Raw genomic sequence first — 21606 nt, 5'->3', positions numbered from 1 at the left:
CTGGACTTCGAGGATGGTGGTGTGGTTGTTCAGAATAGAGCTCTTTCCTCCTTAGTGGTTGAAGTAAAAACGAAACAGTTTAGTGATCCCTGCTTGTTGCAGCTGAGAGAGGGGATTCACAAACATAAGACGAAGACTTTTGAACAAGGGGGAGATAATGGTACGTTGAGGCATAGAGGTAGATTATGTGTTCCAAATGTACATAGGCTTAGAGAGCGAATCATGTCAGAAACTCACAAATCCAGGTATTCCGTTAACCTAGGTTCCACTAAGATGTATCATGATCTTAAGGACATTTGTTGGTGTAATGATATGATGAAGAATGTAGCAGATGTTGTGGCTAGGTGTCCGAATTTTCAACTAGTGAAAGTCGACCACCAGAGGCCTGTTGGCTTGGCTCAGAATATTGAATGATTTGGAAATGGAAAATGATCAATATGGACTTTGTATCAGGTCTACCTCATTCAGCTAGGAGGCATGACTCTACTTGGGTGATCATTGACCGGCTTACAAAGTCGGCGCACCTTTTGCCAGTCAAGACCACAGATTCAACAGAAGATTACACCAGGTTATATGTTAATGAAATTTTTAGATTGCATGGGACCCCAGTGTCCATTATTTCATATCGTGTTGCTTAGTTCACAGCGAACTTCTGAAAATTCGTTCAGAAAGGATTGGGTACCAAGGTGAACCTCAGCACAACTTTTCATTCGCAGACAGATAGCCAGGCAGAGCGTAGTATTTAGACTCTTAAGGACATGTTGAGAGCATGGGTCCTAGATTTCAAAGGTAATTGGGATGATCACTTACCTCTCATTGAGTTTTCTTATAATAACAGTTATCATGCTAGCATTAGGATGGCACCGTTTGTAGATCTGTATGGGCGAAGGTGTAGGTCAACGATTAGTTGGTTTGAAGTTGGTGAAGAAAAAATTTTTAGGGCCAGATTTGGTTTATCAAGCTATGGAGAAAGTCAAGTCGATTCAAGAGTGTTTGAAAATAGCTCAGAGTCGCTAGAAGTCTTGCACAGACGTGAGGCGAAGGGACTTAGAATTTCAAGTTAATGATTGGGTGTTCCTTAAAGTCTCACCCATGAAGGGTGTTGTGAGATTTTGGAAGAAAGGGAAGCTTAGTCCCAGATATATTGGACCTTACAAAATTTCATGAAAGATCGGTCTAGTAGTGTTACACCTCGTAGTTTCGTCCGTTGAGATTCGTTAGGCGTTAGTTGTCCTAATCGCGGAAACGGGAGTTACCTTAGGATATATGAGATTACATGTTCCCATATTATGGTTATGGGGGTTTAAGCCCATGAAATGAGCTATGGAAGGATTTAAGAACAAACAAAAATGGAATGGAGTTTGTGGGAACTTTGGTAAAACTTGGCAAAATGTTCGGACAGAACTTGGTCCAGTGGGGGCAATATGTGGAGTTTTGGTGTGTTTCTTCTTCCCAAATTGAATTTCATCGAGTCTAGTTTCCGACGCAACAAACCGCTCATCAATGTGACGTCTGAGTAAAACGTTATGGTCATTCTATGACAGACTGTCTGAGCAGAAAATTCTGCGGACCATTTGACGCCTAGCAGAATTTTTGACGGCCCGCAGAAAATTCTGCGGTCCGTCAAATTGACATAGCCCAGCGTCAAATGGTCACAGTGACCCATTTTTGACTGGGCAGTTCTACGGACCATTTTGACGGTCTATAGGAATTTTGACGGCCCGTCAAAATGGGCGCAGAATTGCCCGACGGGAGTTTAAGTTCCTCTTTATAAAATCCTTTCCACTTCATTTGGACTTATTATTTTACCAAACCAGCTCCAAAAGCTCTCTAAACACCCTCTCTTCCACTCCATAAACTAATGAAACCCAAAATCCAAGAGATATTAAACATCAATAAGCAAGAATCAAGATACCCATGTGCTAGAGGTCTTGCTAGGGTTAATAAACTCCAAACACTCTTTGGATATTGAAGCTAGGGTTTTCATATAAGTTGATAGCTTGATCCAAAGCTCATTCTTATGAGATAAAAGGTTAGTTTTCATGCTTATTACATATTATTAAGAATGTTTATTTGTTGAACAACTTGGGTAGAAGGAAAAAGTGGAAGATGAGTTCTAAATGTAGTTTCTATGAGGTTTTTAAGTAGTAAGCTAACTTGAGTTATGATTCTTAGTATAAAATGGGCATAATATTGCTATGGAAAGTAATAATGGTGATGAAGAAGCATTATATGAAAATGTGCTAAAATGGGTATGAAGTTGCTAGCATAAGTTGAACACAAGGATGAATTTTGAAGACTAGATTGAATGTGAATACTTGATTATGATATTGTGGATATTATTATGGTTGTTTGGGAGTTGATTTGAGATATAGTGGAAGTTAACGAAATAGGGGAAATGCTGCCCAATTTTCATTAGGTCATGAATTATTCTAGTTTGAATTTAGGAGTATCTTTAAGGCTTAACCATGTTATGAATCCTTCCAAATGTAGATTATTCAAGCTTCGACGGGGAACGTTAATTAGTTAAGGAGACATAGAGGTATGTAAGGCTAACCCTTCTTTCATTAAGGCATGGTTCCCTTGCTATATGTATCCTTTCATGAGCTCCATAATGTCTTCCAAATGACTCTATCTCTAAGGTTTCTTAAGCTTACGATTCTTGATACGTTCACGATTCTATTGCCTCTTTTATATAATAGTTGATCCTCTAAGGATAAATATAACAAAAATGATGATGTCAATGAAGACAATGATACTCATGAACTCCTATGTATACGGATTTAAGTATGTATGACTATTATGTAACACCGAGCATATATGGCCGGGTATGGCACCTATCGCGTGCACACCACTGCTGTTGGGTACGGATAACACTGAGCCTTGATAGGGCCAGGTATGTATGACACCGAGCCTTGTCATGGCCAGGTATGTGAAACCACCGAACCTTCATGGTCGGGTACGCTATGGATACGAATATGTATATGAATATGGATACGAATATGTATATGAATATGGATACGGATATGGATATTTGTATATGTATATATGTATGTACACGAGCACGCACTAGAAATGGAAGGTCCCTATGAAAGACAAGTAAGTAAATATGATGATAGCTCTACTATTCCTTGATTCCCCCATCCTATGCTATTTCTTGTGTGTCTTTTATGCTCATATTATGATATTGATTATGCTTTACATACTCAGTACATTATTCGTACTGACGTCCTTTCGTTTGTGGACGCTGCGTCATCCCGCAGGTGGACAGGGAGACAGGACTGATCCATAGACTTTTCACTCAGGGACTACATAGAGAAGCTCCATTTCATTCCGGAGCTCCAGCTTTTGGAACTATTTTTTTGGTGTACATACCCATGGGCAAGGCGGGGTCCTGTCCCGCCTATATGATGTGATATACTCTCCTTAGAGGCTCGTAGATAGTTGTATATGATTAGATGTCCTTAGCCTTGTCGGCTCATATTTTATATGTCATTTTGATAGCCTCGTCGGCTTGTGTATATGGATATGGGCATTATTATTGATCATGATATAAATGTGTTGTTTCCAAATGAGATTAGCACTATTGATGCATATAAATTATAAGTAAGCCATGTGGCTCACCTAGATGTGAATATGAGAGTACGATAAGAGGTATCCGGGTGGGTTAGCACCGGGTACTCGTCACGACCCTCCGGTTGGGTCGTGACAAGTAGCTTATGAACTTGAGTTTCCCCAAGAGTTGTCCGTTGTACATCCAGTGTTTTATCTGTCCATGATGAGGAAGTGTGTAAGAGACCCGTCGTTGGTTGTTCCTGCTAATGCCATAACAATTAAGGATGGGTTGACCTATGAGGAGGTTCCTGAAGCCATTCTTGATCGTCAGGTTCACAAGCTGAGAACTAAGGAAATGGCCTCAGTAAAAGTGTTATGGAGAAGTCAGAAGGTTGAGGAAGCCACATGGGAAGTCAAGGAGGATATGAAATCCAAGTACCCTCATTTGTTCGAAGAGCAAGTAGAGAACGCTCAAGGTAAATTTTTGTAGTCCATGTCATGTCATGTCTCATGTTTCACACTCATGTCATGTATCCAGCACTCATGCTCCATGTCTCACTATTCATGTTTCCATGTAATCATGTCATGTCAATTTAGTCTCCATGTTTCATGCCATGTTTCTTCCACGTTCATGCACTCAAGCTATGTCTAGCCATATTATTAACCATGACCCACCATTCGAGGACGAATGATCCCGAGGGGCAGATATTGTAACACCCCGCACCTTTAACAAAAACCTTAACCATGATTCTGGACTTAGAAAACCAGATAGGGAATGTGGGAGTTGAAAATTTCTCTTCAGTTGTCATGTGGGGATTTACGCCGCAGAATACGGGCCGTATTTCAGTATACGGCCCGTATTTTAGAACGTAATTGGGAATCTAAAATCACTGTATATTCTGGAATTTGGCTCGGAAAGTATATTGTTAAATACAGACCGTATTTTTGAAATACAGGCCGTATTTGATGGTCTAATTTGGGGAGGAGGTGTTACAGTGTTTCTGTTTTGAAATATGCTTAATTACGGTCCAGGAATACGGACCATAATTCAGAATACGGACCGTAACTCGGTCCGTATATCACCCATCGCACCCGAAGCTTTAAATACCTAGTTTCAGTTCTAAATCTTGTTTTTGCAAGTCCTTGAAACCTAGAACTACCTGTTCTCCTCCAACACCAAGAACATCAAGGTAAGTCAAACAAAGCCCTTCCAAATGAATTCTAACATGTGTTCTTATAATTTAACCATGAAATCATTTTTCTTAACATAGGGTTGTTGAGAAAACCCGTTTAAAGGACTCAGGAGTTAAACCTTGGAATTCTTCTTCCAAAATCAGATGGATATTACACGTTTGAAGCATTACCAAGTATGTAGAGTTGCTATCCACGTGTGGAAACGTCATTGTTCTTCCCCACGCTTCTTCTTCTATAAAGTATGAAGCTTTACTAAAACTAGGGTTTTTAACCACATTCATGACGGCCCTAGGTCCATGCACCATGTTATACAATGTATTAAATTGTTATAAATTCTTCATTGTGTTCTTGATATTTCATTATGATTATTGAGAACTTGTCCGTGATCCATGAAAACCCATATCTTATATTATATGGGATCTTGCATGAATGTTTTTAAATAAAAATGTTTATTTCATGAATATCCTACATGTCTACAAGTTTTCATACAATTGTATTAGATAATTACCTTCATGCCATGATTCAAGATACATACATGCTAAATACAAGTTATTTCATGAAACCATGTTTACAAGTTATTTCATGAAATCATGATTGCAAGTCATTTACAAGTTAATTCACGAAAATCATGGGCTTCTTAGCAAACTATATCATGTTCATGTTTTGGGAGTTGCACGAATTACAGAGAAGGCTCAGATAGCCCGAAACTACGTTGCCACCGTAGAAGAAGTATCGCTCCTCACAGTTAAGATGATTCCTTAATTTTCCACTGAATTGATCCCTCAGGAACGTTACACCTTCTACCCTGGAAAGGTATGGGGGCTCTACTGGTCTGGTGAGGTACCAGACTCCACTTACCTATGTGGTGATACCACATTTTACTCATGTTATATATATATATATATTATATATATATACATATGTATATATATATATATATATATATATATATATATATATATATATACATATGTATATATATATATATATATATATATGTATATATATATTTATGCTCATGTCGATGACCTGGTTTTCAATTTCACTTCTTATCATATTTTTGCATATCCCATGTTATTTTTTTCAGTTGCTTCACATACCAGTACATTCAATGTGTTGACGTCCCCTTTTACTGTCCAGGGGCCTGCATTTCACGATGCAGGTACTGATTTACAGGACGACGCATCTGCTTAGTAGGACTTCGCAGTTATTCGCTTGTTGGTGAGCCCCATCTTCTTTGGGGTTTAGTTAGTTATCTTTATGTTATTAACTATACATTTAAAGGTATGCCGGGGGCCATATCCTAGCAAGTATGTTTAGCAAACTCATGTTCAGGTCAGAGGTTTCATAGACTGTACAATGCAGTTATGTTGGGTCAGATATTCAGAGTTGTTTAGTCATTCTGGGCTTGATTCATGGTATTTCAACATTCATGTTTTAAACAAGTATTTGATAAGTTATTATGACTTCATATGTTTTCTTAAAGCCCGTCATGTTTTATGTTATATTTCCGCTCATGTATGCCTCATGCTGATTCAACAAGTCAGGTGGTTCGCTCGGTCACATGCAGTATGGCACCAAGTGCCGTGTTTCGCCCAGGCCATGGTTCGGGGTGTGAGAAAGCTTGGTATCAGAATCCTAGGTTTAAGTGTCTTTATGGAGTCTATGAAACCGTGTCCAGTGGGGTCACTTTTATATGTGTGAGGGCCCCACACATATAAACCGCTGACCACCAAGACATTTAGGATTATCTCACTTCTTCCATACTCTAGATCGTGCAGTTAGAGGAGTACTCCCAGGATGCCTTTGTAATTCGTGCGTGTACATATTTTCAAAAAATACCAGTGAAAAGAAAATACATAAGAAGGGCCACAACCACTAGCCAAGGAGCTACTGCGGATGCAGCTCATGCAGAGACCGTTCTGACCCAGACAGCTACCCCAACTGCTCCTACGGTTACACCTCCTAGTGATTTTTATGGAGACGTCGGGACTGCTATCAACATGCTCACACAACTGGTAGTAGTTCAGGCCCAGGATGGATGTATCTCAGAGAATAATGGAGAGTTTTTGAAGACTAAGAACTTTCTCAGGATGGATTCCCTAGTCTTCACGGGAATAAAGAAAGACGAGGACCCCCAGGACTATATTGATTCTTTTCATAAAATCTCCAGGATTATGACAGTAACAAAAATCGAAGCAGCTACTTTTTGAGTTCATCCACTATCAAGCATTGCTAACACCTGGTATGAATCTTGGGAATTAACCCGAGGTGAGAATGCACCCGATGCTACATGGGATGAGTTTGCAAGCGCATTTCTAGACCGCTTTATGCCAATAGAAGTCAGAGAAGCTAAGGATGAGCAATTCTTGAAGCTTAAGCAGACTGGCAGGTCAGTTCAGGACTACTATTTGTAATTTGTCAGCCTGGCTAAGCATGCTCCACATATGGTACCAGACATGAGGGCAAGAGTGAGGAGGTTTGTTAGAGGTCTTGTTTCTCATTTGTATGATGGGGCCAATATTGCTGCACAGAATGGAGGAATGACTATCTCCAAGATGGTTGCTTTTGGACAGGGGAATGAGACAAGGTTAAAGGAGGAGGAAGCCTTACAGGAATAGAAAGACAAGGAGTGCAACAAGAGGGCCACATCTACAGGTCAATTCAGTGGGAATGGTAACAGGAAATTCTTTAAGAACTGGTCAGCAGGACCTGCTCCAACCATAGCAAGTGCCACAATCCCGAAGTTCCGAAGTGATAATAAGCAGAATTTCAGGCCATCAAGTTCTTACTCTCAGGCTAGTGTGGGTCAGTCGACTTATACCCATCCGATATATGGCAAATGTGGTAAGAGATACTCAGGTGAGTGTCGTGCGGGTACTGATGCATGCTTTAGATGTAGTCAGAAAGACCATTTTTATAAGGACTTCCCATCAACTAGACAAGGTACCGGGGGTTACGTGGAGCAGTCCACAAATTCAGCAGCTCATCGTAATAATCTGGCCCAACAGGGGCACAATGCAACTAAGTCTGGAAACGTAGGCGGAGGACGAAACCGTTTGTATGCGTTGACAGGTCGCCAGGACACAGAAGCTCATGCAGATGCTGTCATAGGTACATTAACAGTCTTCACATTCGATGTTTTTGCCCTTATTGACCCAGGATTCATTTTATCTTATGTATCCCATTTGTTGCTAAGAAGTTTGGTATTGAACCAGAAAAATTTTGTGAACCCTTTAAGGTGTTCACCCCAGTAGGAGAGTTAGTCATAGCTAGGCGTATTTATAGGACTTGTTCAGTTTTAGTCCATCACCGCAGAACCATAGCTGGCCTAGCAGAATTCGAAATGGTAGACTTTGATGTGATCATAGGTATGGACGTGTTAGCTTCATGTTATGCCACGTTATTTTGTAGAACCAAAGTTGTAAGATTCGAGTTCCCTAATGAGCCCGTCATAGAATGGGAGGGTAATTCAGTAGTACCCAGGGGTAGATTTATTTTTGCGTAAAAGCTGAAAAAACTAATTTCCAAGTGTTATATCTACCACTTAGTTCGAGTCAAGGATTCAGATGCCCAGACTCCAACTCTCCAGTCCGTCCGAGTTGTAAATGAGTTTCCAGAGAAATTTCTCGAAGATCTTCCAAGAGTCCCTCCTGACCGGGAGATTGACTTTGGAATTAATCTACTTCCCGGCACTAAGCCAATATCTATTCAGCCTTACAGAATGGATCCATTGGAGTTAAAAGAGTTAAAAGCCCAGTTAAAAGATCTTCTCAACAACGGATTTATTAGGCCAAGTGTTTCACTTTGGGTTGCGCCAGTCTTGTTTGTCCGAAAGAAGGATGGTTCCTTACGCATGTCCATCGATTACCGCCAGTTGAACAAAGTCACCATTAAGAACAGGTACCCTTCTTCCCAGAATAGATGACTTATTTGAGAAACTTCAGGGTGCCCAATGGTATTCCAAGATTGACCTCAGATCACGCTACCATCAGTTAAAGGTTAATGAAGTTGATATTCCAAAGACCGCTTTCAGAACCAGTTATGGCCATTTTGAATTTCTTGTTATGTCATTTGGGTTGACAAATGCGCCAGCCGCTTTCATGGACCTTATGAAAAGGGTCTTCAAGCCTTACCTTGATCTATTCGTCATTGTCTTTATTTATGATATTTTTTTATATTCCCATAGTGAGGCAGATCATGCAGAACATCTCAGAATAGTGTTGCAGACTCTTAAAGATCGTGAACTTTTTGCAAAATTCTCAAATTGTGAGTTCTGGTTTAAGTCAATGGCGTTCTTAGGCCATGTGATCTCAAGTGAAGGTGTTAAAGTTGATTCTCAAAAGATTGATGATGTAAGGAGTTGGCCTAGACCCACCTCAGTTTCTGATATAAGAAGTTTCTTCGGTCTGACAGGCTATTATAGACGTTTCGTAGAAGGATTTTTGTCTATTTCTGCTCCATTGACTAATTTGACTCGGAAGGAGGTTAAGTTTCACCTGTCAGATGCTTGTGAGCAAAGCTTTGAAGAGTTGAACAAGAGATTGACTTCTGCTCCAGTTTTGACACTGCCAGAGGGAACCGAAGGGTTCGTAGTTTATTGTGATGATTTTGGAGTTGGTCTTGGATGTGTCTTCATGCAGCATGGTAAGGTTGTAGCTTAGGCATCCCGTCAGCTCAAGGCTCCTGAAAAGAATTATCCAACGTATGACTTAGATTTGGCAGCTGTAGTTTTTGCACTTAAGATATGACATCATTATTTGTATGGAGTGCATGTTGATATTTTCACATATCTTAAAAGACTTCAATATATCTTCAAGCAAAGGGAGCAGAATTTTAGGCAGAGGATATGGCTCGAATTGGTCAACTATTATGATGTGGATATTCTCTATCATCCAGGGAAAGCGAATGTTGGGATTTTAGCCCATGTTGATGCAGATTACAGGGTCATGACTGTTATATCCCGTAATTTAGCATAATTGGGAAATCTTGGAAATAATTAAGACTTGTATGTTATAAGGCAATATTTTGATTCTAGTTAATATGTCTAGGTTGTTTATGAAAAATATTGGTGTGGAAATGTGGAGGAAGGCCAACGGCAAAAATTCGGATTTCGGGAATTACAAAACAAGAGTTGTAACTAATTGGGCTCAACAAATTAATGCAAAAATTGAAGCCCAAAGCCAAGGGGTGGCCGGCCAAACCATGGCCCAAACCCAACAAATAGATCATGTGCTTTGCATGTGATCATTAAATTAAGGAAGCATACTATATATTCATGCTAATCCTTAGAATGTTCAAGAAGAACAAATCAAACAAAAAAAAATTGAAGAGCTCAAAAGCCCCTCTCGGCCTAACCCTATAGGAAAAGAAAAAAATAATTCCAAGCTTTGATTCTAATCTAAAAATCTTGTTCTTCTCGTATTCGTAGTGTATGCAAGACGCTCTCCGATGTGATACAATTAGTTCAGCAAGAGAGCGACGTTTGCGGCAAATCGGAATTTCAAGAAAAAGGTAAGATTTCTATGTTTTTATATTGTGGAATGGACATATATGTTATGGTGATTAGAGTTACATGAAGATTATGGAATTGTGTGGTGTTGAGCATGGCCGTGTGTGTGTGAAGGGTGTGTTTGGCCGTGAGCCATGTTGGTGTGGAAGGGGAAATGAATTTGTTTTTGTTTAGTTTGTTAGTTGCGTCGTTGTGGCATTTATGACGTAAATGAAGGTTTAACGAGTTGAATTGGCATTGAAGATGGTTGCGGGTTTTTATGGGAAATTATATGATTTTTGTATATTCTTATATAATTGTGAAAGTAAGACTTTAAATGTGGATTATGGCTGTTGTTAATAAATTTGGGAGGAAACAATGCGAGTTAGTAGGTTCGTCGTAGTTGTTGACGTTTCGGATAGAATATGGAAAGTGGTGGATTATTTGAATTCATGTATATTGCATGGAATATTATTGGAATACGTTTGAATAACCTTGAATGAGTAAATGAATATGATAATGTTGATATTAGTTTGATATTGTGGAGTTTGAATGGAAGTTGTCGCCTTATGTAGAAAGGAAGAATATTGATGCTAGAACCTATTTTGTTGTGATTCTTGATTCATGTGGTATTGTTGGGTTGTTGTTGTTGATATTGAGCCGAGCTAAACCTCGGGGATGCTATATGTATAGGGGAAGTGCTGCCGAAATTTCGGTAGACAAATATAAAGTTAAGTGAATTCTTAAAGTCTCGCAATTTCTAATTGGTAACTTTAACCATTTGTAGATTCTGAGCGAAACGAGATTTGAGTTTTGATGAGCGTGGGACGCTTATAAGGTATGTAAGGCTTCCCATTCCTTCTTTTGGCATGTCCTAGGTATACTAGGTCATTTTCTTTTAGCCCCGGAGGCAATTCTATTCATGGAAATCCGAATTGGAAATCGAGCACTATTCATTCAATTGAATTGAACTATAAAGCTCAAATTTTGTTGAAAAGTGATCAAATGTCCGAAACTTTTGTAAATGTAATCGAATCTCTTCGAAACTCCTATGTGTGATTCCATAGACCCCAAATGTCCGTGATTCATGTCCGCCACCTCGACTCGACCCGAGGTGGGCTCGCTAAACCCAAACTCCTTTAACTGCTCTATTAGGCTCATTTTGTATAATGTTGGCAAGGACTTTTGTTTATGAATTTGGCTATCGAAAAATAATGTTTTGATTGCCACGATATTCTAAATTATATTTTGAACTATAAATACCATTTTGGCAGCATTATTGTGAAATGAACCCCGTATTGACTATTGGGCTAGCATATGATTTTATCAAGTTCCAAAAGGTGTTTTAATATATAAATTGCATTATTTGCTCACGACTCTGCTCGTGCCTTATTACGACTTCGTTCACCGGTTCCCGGGCCGGTTATGGTTCATGCGCGCTATGATAAATTCGGCCGTATGCTGTGTTACGGTTCCCGAGACCTCGCCATAGGGCCGGGTTCCGTTTGGAGTTATGCTGTGATATGGCTGGTGATATGTTATGACGATATATGTATTCAGGGATGTACGGAGATTTGAACCTTCTGGTGTTATGCTGTGTGTGGCACCAGCGTCGGAGTGGTGACCACTTTCCTGAGCTTTTGCATGATTTTATCTGCATTATGTATATATGTTTTCAGTACAGATTTTGACATACCGTTCAGTATTTCCCTTTTGTATCCTGTTTGTTTTCATTGTGGTCTGCGTTTCTGTACTCTATGCTTTACATACTCAGTACATCTTTCGTACTGACCCCCTTTCTTCGGGGGCTGCGTTTCATGCCCGCAGGTACAGACGCCGGTGATCCATCACTGTAGGCTCCACTTTCTGCTATTTCAGAGTGCTCCCCTTTGATCCGGAGCCCACTTTTGGTACATATATCTCTTGTTATGTATATGTTACTGTACAGTTGACTATTTGGGGTACGGCACGGCCCTGTCCCGTCATATGTCTTTGTTTTGATGTATAGAGGCCTGTAGTCATATATGTGGGTCGAGGGTCCTATATATGTCTGTTTGTCTACGATTTGCGTCTTAATACGGTCAGTCTGTTTTGGTGGCCAAAATGGCCCTTATGTTAGTATTTGTACATATGACCGGCGATGTGCATTCCGCCGCTCCCTTCTGTTCTGATATGATATTTTGGTATGCGTGACCGCTTAAGACAATTTTTTATTTGAATTATGTTTAAAGTGGCTATTATGAAATTTGAGTTAAATTTGGGTTTGATAACTGGATATGTGAATCAGTCTGGGTGCCCAAGTAGGGTGCCAGCCGCGGCCCACGGGGCTGGGTCGTGACAATGACCAAGGAAGTTCACCGTTTGGCCAATCTTGGAGTTCGACTTCTGGACTCCGGGGATGGTGGCGTGGTTGTTCAGAATAGAGCTCTTTCCTCCTTAGTGGTTGAAGTCAAAGAGAAACAGTTTAGTGATCCCTACTTTTTGCAGCTAAGAGAGGGGATTAACAAACATAAGACGACGACTTTTGAACAAGGGGGAGATGATGGTACCTTGAGGTACCGATGCAGATTATGTGTTCCAAATGTAAATGGGCTCAGAGAGTGAATCATGTCAGAACTCACAACTCCAGGTATTCCGTTAATCCAGGTTCCACTAAGATGTATCATGATCTTAAGGAGATTTATTGGTAGAATGATATGAAGGAGAATGTAGCAGATTTTGTGGCTAGGTATTCGAATTGTTAGCAAGTGAAAGCCGAACACCAGAGGCTTGGTGGCTTGGCTGATAGTATCAATATTATTTTTTGGAAATAGGATATAATCAATATGGGCTTTGTATCAGGCCTACCTCGTTCATCTAGGAGGCATGACTCTATTTGGGTGATCGTTGACCGGATTACTAAGTCGCGCACTTTTTGCCGGTCACGACCACAGATTCAACAGAGTATTATGCCAAGTCATATGTTAATGAAATTATCAGATTGCATGGGACCCCAGTATCCATTATTTCAGATCGTGGTGCTCAGTTCACAACAAACTTTTGAAAATCCTTTCAGAAAGGATTAGGTACCAAGGTGAACCTCAGCACAACTTGTAATTTGCAGACAGATGGCCTGGCAGAGCATACTATTCAGACTCTTGAGGACATGTTGAGAGCATGTGTCCTAGATTTCAAAGGTAATTGGGATGATCACTTACCTCTGATTGAGTTTGCTTATAATAACAGTTATCACGCTAGCATTGGGACAACACCGTTTGAAGCTCTATATAGGCGAAGGTGTAGGTCACCGATTGGTTAGTTTGAAGTTGGTGAAATAGAATTGTTAGGGCCATATTTAGTTTATCAAGCTATGGAGAAAGTCAAGTTGATTCAAAAGCGTTTGTAAACGACTTAGAGTTGCTTGAAGTTTTACATAGACGTGAGGCGAAGGGGCTTAGAATTTTAACTGAATTTTAAACGACTTAGGCTCCACTTTCTGCGATTTCGGAGTGCTCCCCTTTGATTCGGAGCCCACTTTTGGTACATATATCTCTTGTTATGTATATGTTACTGTACAGTTGACTATTTGGGGTACGGCGGGGCCCTGTCCGGTCATATATCTTTGTTTTGATGTATAGAGGCCTGTAGTCATATATGTGGGTCGAGGGTCCTATATATGTCTGTTTGTCTACGATTTGCGTCTTAATGCGGTCAGTCTGTTTTGGTGGCCAAAATGGCCCTTATGTTAGTATTTGTACATATGACCGGCGATGTGCATTCCGCCGCTCCCTTCTGTTCTGATATGATATTTTGGTATGCGTGACCGCTTAAGACAAGTTTTGATTTGAATTATGTTTAAAGTGGCTATTATGAAATTTGAGTTAAATTTGGGTTTGATAACTGGATATGTGAATCAGTCTGCGTGCCCAAGTAGGGTGCCAGCCGCGGCCCACGGGGCTGGGTCGTGACAATAGTGGTATCAGAGCGGTTTGTCCTCGGAATGTCTACAGGTCGTGTCTCGTAGAGTATTGTTTATCGGTGTGTTGTGGACCACATCTATAAACAGGAGGCTACGGGGCATTTAGGGTGTTACCTTTCTTTGGAATCTTAGATCGTGCGATAGAGCTGTGCTATTAGGATGATTCTGATATGATTCGTTATTATGTTTGCAGTGATGCCTCCGAAGAAGGCAACGGCGGCCCAGAAGGGCAAGGCAGGGATAGCAGGGACCAGTCAGGCACAGCGAGTTACCCGGGCTCGTGTTTATGATTTGCCCGAGGTTGTGCCCCATTCAGAGGGATCCGCTACACCACCACCGGTAGAGCCCGGAGCAGGTCCATTAGTAGCTCCAGAGGCCCGAGTACCCGCACCCGAGCCTCTAGCTCCTCAGCCAGGGGCGGAGGACAGGACACTGAGAGAGGCCGTGCAGTTGTTGACTATGTTGGTAGCGGGGCAGGCTCGTAGACGCGGGCGGAGAGATGATGATGATGACGACAGGCGTGACAGCCTGAGGGTTCGAGAGTTTCTATTATGTGGCCCCCCAGAGTTTTTCGGGTCTAAACCCGACGAGGACCCCCACGACTTTATTCGGGGGATGCGGCGCTCATTAGACTTGGTCAGGGCTTCAGAGACCGAGTCTATCGAGTTGGCCGCGCACAGATTGCGGGATGTTGCTGCTAACTGGTACGAGTGCTGGGGGCTATCCAGGGGTGAGGGTGCTCCCCCAGCTACTTGGGACGAGTTCGTGACTGCATTCACTCGCCACATTTTGCCCCCAGAGTTACGGCGGGCGCGGGTTGACCGATTTTTGCATCTGCAGCAGAGGGGTCGGAGCGTTCGTGAGTACAATATGGAGTTTGATTCTCTGGCCCGGTACGCACCTACCATAGTAGTAGATATGGCCGATCGGATGCACAGATATGTGATGGGGTTAGACCGCTACTTGATTGATAGTTGTATGGCGGTGGCATTGCAGACAGACATGGACATTGCCCGACTACAGGCTTATGCCCTGGGTATGGAGGACCGACATAGAGCTGATCATTCCAGCAGAGATCGGGACAGGAGGCCGCCCAAGAGGGCCAGATCCGCAGGCTATTTCGGAGATTCTCGAGGCGGACAGCCTCAGCAGCAGCAGTCAGGCAGACACTTTCCTCCGTCAGGCCGGGGTACACAGTCGGCTGGCAGGAGATTTGATAGTGTAGGACCGTCTGGGCTAGTTAGAGCTCCAGAGCATCAGGTTCACAGATACCCAGAGGTCCCAGCCAGCCCAGACCACCCAGGCCCCGTTGTTCTCACTGCGGGAAATCACATCCAGGGGAGTGTTATCGAGTTACTGGAGCCTATTTTTCATGCGGCGGTCAGGGCCATATTATGCGAGATTGTCCGTTGGCAAGCGGTTCGGGTAGTGTAGCTCAGCCGACGGGATCATCCGCTGGTTCATCATCTGCTCCATCAGTTGTACGCCCTGCGGGGCGAGGTATGCCGGCACCGGCGGGACGCGGTCGAGGCCGTGGCAGCGCTTCAGGTTCTAGCGGTCCCTCGAACCGCATATATGCCTTAGCCAGTCGCCAGGACCAGGAGGTTTCGCCTAATGTCGTCACAAGTACATTACTGGTTTTCTCCAGATCTGTATATGCACTGATTGATCGTGGTTCTACTTTATCATATATTTCCCCGCTCATTGCTAGTAAAATTAGGATAATGTCTGAGCCTATAGAGCCATTTGAAGTGGCTACACCGGTTGGGGACTGTATTATAGCGAGGCAGGTATATAGGGATTGTTCTGTGACTATATATGATCGCTGCACAAAAGCTGATTCGGTAGAGTTAGATATGCTGGAATTCGATGTCATTATGGGTATGGACTGGTTAGCTTCCTGTTATGCTAATGTTGACTGCCAGAAAAAGGTAGTCCGTTTTCAGTTTCCAGGGGAACCAGTTATAGAGTGGTTCGGGTCTACAGCATCGCCGAGGGGTAAGTTTATTTCGTACCTCAAGGCTAAGAAGATGATTCAGAAAGGTTATATCTATCATTTGGTTCGGGTGCACGATACTACAGCCGAGACACCTACTCTTCAGTCTGTTCCGGTTGTTAATGAATTCCCTGATGTGTTCCCAGATGAGCTTCCGGGTCTTTCGCCTGAAAGGGAGATAGATTTCACTATAGACTTGTTGCCGGATACGCAGCCTATATCTATTCCTCCGTACAGAATGGCACCGGCTGAGTTGAAGGAATTGAAAGAGCAGCTGAAAGATCTGTTAGATAAAGACTTTATTAGACCCAGTACATCACCCTGGGGAGCGCCGGTATTATTTGTAAGAAAGAAAGATGGGTCACTGCGAATGTGTATTGATTATCGGCAATTAAATAAGGTGACTATAAAGAATAAATATCCCCTCCCCCGGATTGATGATTTGTTTGATCAGTTGCAGGGTTCCAAATATTTTTGAAAGATAGATTTGCGCTCGGGATATCATCAGGTGCGAGTGCGAGAATCAGATATTTCGAAGACTGCTTTCAGGACCCGGTACGGGCATTATGAATTCAGAGTGATGTTTTTCGGGTTGACTAATGCTCCAGCGGTATTCATGGATCTGATGAATCGGGTATTTCGGCCTTTTCTGGATATGTTCGTGATTGTGTTTATCGATGATATTTTGATTTATTCACGATCAGCAGTGTTATATCCGGCATTTTTGCAAATTCGAAAAAATTCGAAATATTTTTGGCTTGTGAGAAACGAGGCCATATTTTGATTCTAGCCAATATGCATATGTTATTCAGGAAAATATTGATATGGAAATACGAGAGGAGGCCAAGGGCAAAATTGGAATTTCAGAAATTTGTTTCGGGAATTACAAAAAAAATGAGATTTCGAATGAATTGGGCTAAAAAGAAAATGAAAAAAAAAGTGAGGCCCAAATACAAGTGGTGGCCGGCCATGGATGAAAATAAAATGGGCCAAGCCCATGTAAATTTCATCCATGTGCTAAATTAATAAAAAGGGAGCAATTCTCATTTATTCAAGAACATTCAAGAGACAAAAAAAAGGAGGAGAAAAACGGCCAAGAGAAAGGAGAAAAGAAAAGGAAGAGAAAAGAAAGAAAAAATTCCCAATCTTTCAACCTTGATTCAAGACTTATAATTTTCTTGAATACTTATCAAGTTCAATATTCTCTACAAAGTAGTACAATTATTTTGGCAAGAAACTATCTTTGGTGGCAAGGAGAACTTGTTGGAAAAGGTAAGAATTGTTTTGTTCTTTTTATGTTATGAAGGTTTGTTTTTGTTGTAGTATATGGAAATGAGTAGAAACTATGAAAATATAGAAGTTTGCAAGTGGATGTGTATGTGTATGTATGTAGTTGGCCGTATGTGAGCATGTTTGTGTAAGTAATATGAGTTGAATTTTTATGTTGAATTCTAGTTGTGGATATGGTGTAATTCATATTAGAAATAAAAGTGGAATGAAATTGATGGAAGTTGGAAAAAAATAGATGTTGGCCGTGTGGTATGGGAATTGAAAATGAAAATGAATTAACTTTGTTTGATATGTTAATTGTGTTAATATGGCCTTGTGAAGTGAATGGAAGAATAATGGTTTAAGCTAAAGAATTTGTTGTTAAGTTGTTGTCGGAAAGTATGTTGTTTTAGTATGATCTTATGAAATTAAGAAAAAGAAGTGGTTAAGGTGTAAATTATGATTAATGTTGATGAACTTGGGAGGTGGAAATGTGTTATGAACTTGTATGTTAAAGATTAGAAGAATTGGATAAATTATGGCTATGATGGAAAGTTTGCATGTTTTGTATATTTTGTGTATATATTGCAGAAATGTTATGATATGCTTCCAAATGGTATTGTAATGATCTTGATTAATAATGAATGTGAAAATTTTGAGATTGAGTTGGAAATGCGAAGTTGGAAATGAGAGTTAATGCACTATGTCGGAAGGAGGACTAATTAGTCTATATTGTGATTGTTGATGTTGTTGTTGGGTTGTTGTTGGTTGTTTTGAGCCGAGTTGAATCTCGGGGAGGCTATATGTATAGGGGAGATGCTGCCCAAATTTTTATAGGCAAGTATTGGTTAAGAATAGAATTTTTAAGTCTCATGAATAGTAATTGGTAAATGTGACCATTTGCAGTTTTTGGACGAAACGGGAATTGAGATTGGACGAGCGTAAGGCGCAACCACGGTATGTAAAGCCTTGCTCTTTATTCTTTGGCATGTTCTAAACGTAGTAGGCTCGAACGCGAGCCTTAGAAACGACCCTGCTCCTCGGAACACGAGATTGAAATTGGCTCCAAATCCTTTAGTGAGATTGAACCAATTTTCCCTAAATTGCCTCCAAACTGACCTATAAGTATGCAACTTTCATAAATGGAACCGGAATGCCCTAAAACTCTCACGAATGACTCCATAAGGTCTATGATTCATAATTTGAGTTTACCACCTCGATTGACCCGAGGTGGGCCCACAGATTCCGAGACCTACTATTGCTTTATTTGTTTTATATCTATACAGTGCTAAAAAGAAACTTTGGATTATTGTTCCGTTTACCAAATAATAAATGTGAAGAACCTGTATTATACTTTGATACGTGCTATGATTCTAGAAACATGATTTGATATGATGAATCTTGCCATCCCCAAAAAGGGCATACAGGTATACTATGACTAACGTCCGACTCCTTTGAAATGATTTGTTACTTGAAATGTTCTAATGGTTAAGAAAAAGAAAGAAGACCCTCCTAACCATTCCTTTACACTTTATGGAATATTTGTTGTGTACGAACAATCTCGGAAGTTCTGCCTTGACATAATCCGTCGCAATTTACGAAAAGCACATCCTATGACTTATTGTTTGGTTTGTCTATTGAGTCTGGATTTATATGCATATGTTTCTGCATTACTCTGTTCGTGCAAGTCACAGTATGTCTTTTCACTGAGCCCGAGCCAGGACATGATCTCGTGTGCATTTCTCTGCATTACTCACCGAGTCCCTCGTACTTGCGGGCCGGGACACGTTGCTTATATATGTTTACGATATGATGATACGGGGATGGCGACCAGGATGGCACATGATGATTATTCACCGAGACCCGCAGTAGAGGGTCGGGCCACGTTATGTATATACAGTACATGATTCTGACATGCATTATTTAACCACCAAGTCCCTTACCAAAGGGCCGGGACACGCTATTTGCATATATGATATATGATTTTGTTATACATGATTTCATCCACCGAGTCCCTTATCAGAGGGCCGGGACACGTTATATGTGTTTACATGATATTATACGACTTGGCATGCATCATCTATGCTTTGACATTACTTTTCTGAGGTCTCGGATAAGGTATTCACCTTTTGTACTTCGGACTCTGACTATAGCTCCGTCTGTCTTATTCTGGATCTACGACTCCGAGTATGATTCTGCTATCTATATCTTTGTACCTCCGGCTCTGACTGTGGTCCTGACAGTTATCATTCTCTACTTCTGTTCTTGATTATGATTTTATTTTGTTACATTTCCGCTTTACATACTCGGTACATTTTCCGTACTGACCCCCTGTTCTTCGGGGGCTGCGTTACATGCCCGCAGGTACAGACGCTCCTTTTGATACCCCATCAGCTTAGGACACCTGTTCTGCTACCTGGGAGTGCTCATGTTGATTCAGAGCTTATATTTTGGTATATATATCTTCTGTTGTTCTCATCTTCTGTACATATGGTCATTTGGGGTACGGCGGGGCCCTGTCCCGTCATATGGTTCTGTCGGTCAGTTTAGAGGTCTGTGGACATATCTGTGGGTTATGGTCTCTCTGTATGCTTATGTGTATATGTTGGTTGGGCGGTCCCATCCGCCGAGGCGGCCGGTCCGCATATGTTTATACGTTGCCTTGTTAGCCCTGTGTGGCCTTTGCTGGTGTTTGCTGTGTGCAGGATTATTCTGGATAGTCCGAAAAATAAAGGAAACTCTGCCGAGATTTTTTTGGAAATTGTCTAAATTTGGAATATAGCCTTGTCGGCTTCTGCTATATATTTGAATGCATTTGATAGATGGGTTTGGGTGCCCAGATCGGGCACTAGTCACGGCCTACGGGGTTGGGTCGTGATAGAAGTGGTATCAGAGCGGTTTGTCCTCGAAATGTCTACAAACCGTGTCTAGTAGAGTCTTGTTTATCGGTGTGTTGTGCACCACATCTATAAACAGGAGGCTACAGGACATATAGGATGTTACCCTTTCTTTGGATCTTAGATCGTGCGTTAGAGCTGTGTTATCAGGATGTTTCTCTTTCTGACGAAATGTTATGTTTTCAGCGATGCCTCCAAAGAAGGCGACGGCCGCCCAGAAGGGCAAAGCGGTGCCAGAGACCGGGGAGACTAGCCGGGCCCAGAGGATTACCAGAGCCCACCCCCAGACCATGCCCGATGTTGTGCCCCAGTCAGAGGGTTCTACTGTGCCATTATCGTAGGGGCCGGAAGCAGCTCCACCCTTAGCCCCGGAGGCCCCAGCTCCCCAGCCAGGGACTGAGAACAGGACTTTGAGGGAGGCCGTGCAGCTGTTGACGACGATAGCGGCCGGATAGGCTCGCGGACGCGGGCGGAGAGATGATGATGATGATGACAGGCGTGACAGCCTGAGGGTTCGAGAGTTCCTATTATGTGGCCCTCCAGAGTTTTTCGGGTCTAAGCCCGACGAGGACCCCCATGACTTTATTCGGGGGATGCGGCGCTCACTAGATTTGGTCAGGGCTTCAGCGACTGAGTCTGTTGAGTTGGCTTCGCATAGGCTACGGGATGTTGCCGCTCACTAGTATGAGTCCTGGGAGCTATCCAGGGGTGAGGGTGCTACCCCAGCTACTTGGGACGAGTTCGTGACTGCTTTCACTCGTCACTTTTTGCCTCCAGAGTTACGGCGAGCGCGGGTTGACCGATTTTTGCATCTGCAGCAGAGAGGTCGGAGCGTTCGGGAGTATAATATGGAGTTTAATTCTTTGGCCCGGTATGCTCCTGCCGTAGTAGCAGATATGGCCGATCGGATGCACAGATATGTGATGGGGTTAGACCGCTACCTGATTGATGGCTGTATGGCGGTGGCATTGCAGACAGACATGGACATTGCCCGACTACAGGCTTATGCCCAAGGGATAGAAGACCGCCATCGAGCAGATCAGCCCAGCAGAGATCGTGATAGGAGGCCGCCTAAGAGGGCCAGATCTGCGGAATATTCCGGAGATTTTCGAGGTGGATGGTCTCATCAGTCGTCTGGTAGGTCCCTTCCTCCGTCAGGCCGGGGTACCCAGTCCGCCGGCAGACGTTTTGATGGCGCAGGTCCGTCTGGAGCATGCCAGGGTTCAAGGGCCTTGGATTCGCAACA

Source organism: Lycium barbarum, chromosome 6, assembly GCF_019175385.1.
Source record: "Lycium barbarum isolate Lr01 chromosome 6, ASM1917538v2, whole genome shotgun sequence".
In the NCBI taxonomy this organism is placed as follows: Eukaryota; Viridiplantae; Streptophyta; class Magnoliopsida; order Solanales; family Solanaceae; genus Lycium; species Lycium barbarum.
Note: the sequence above shows the minus strand (reverse complement) of the source record.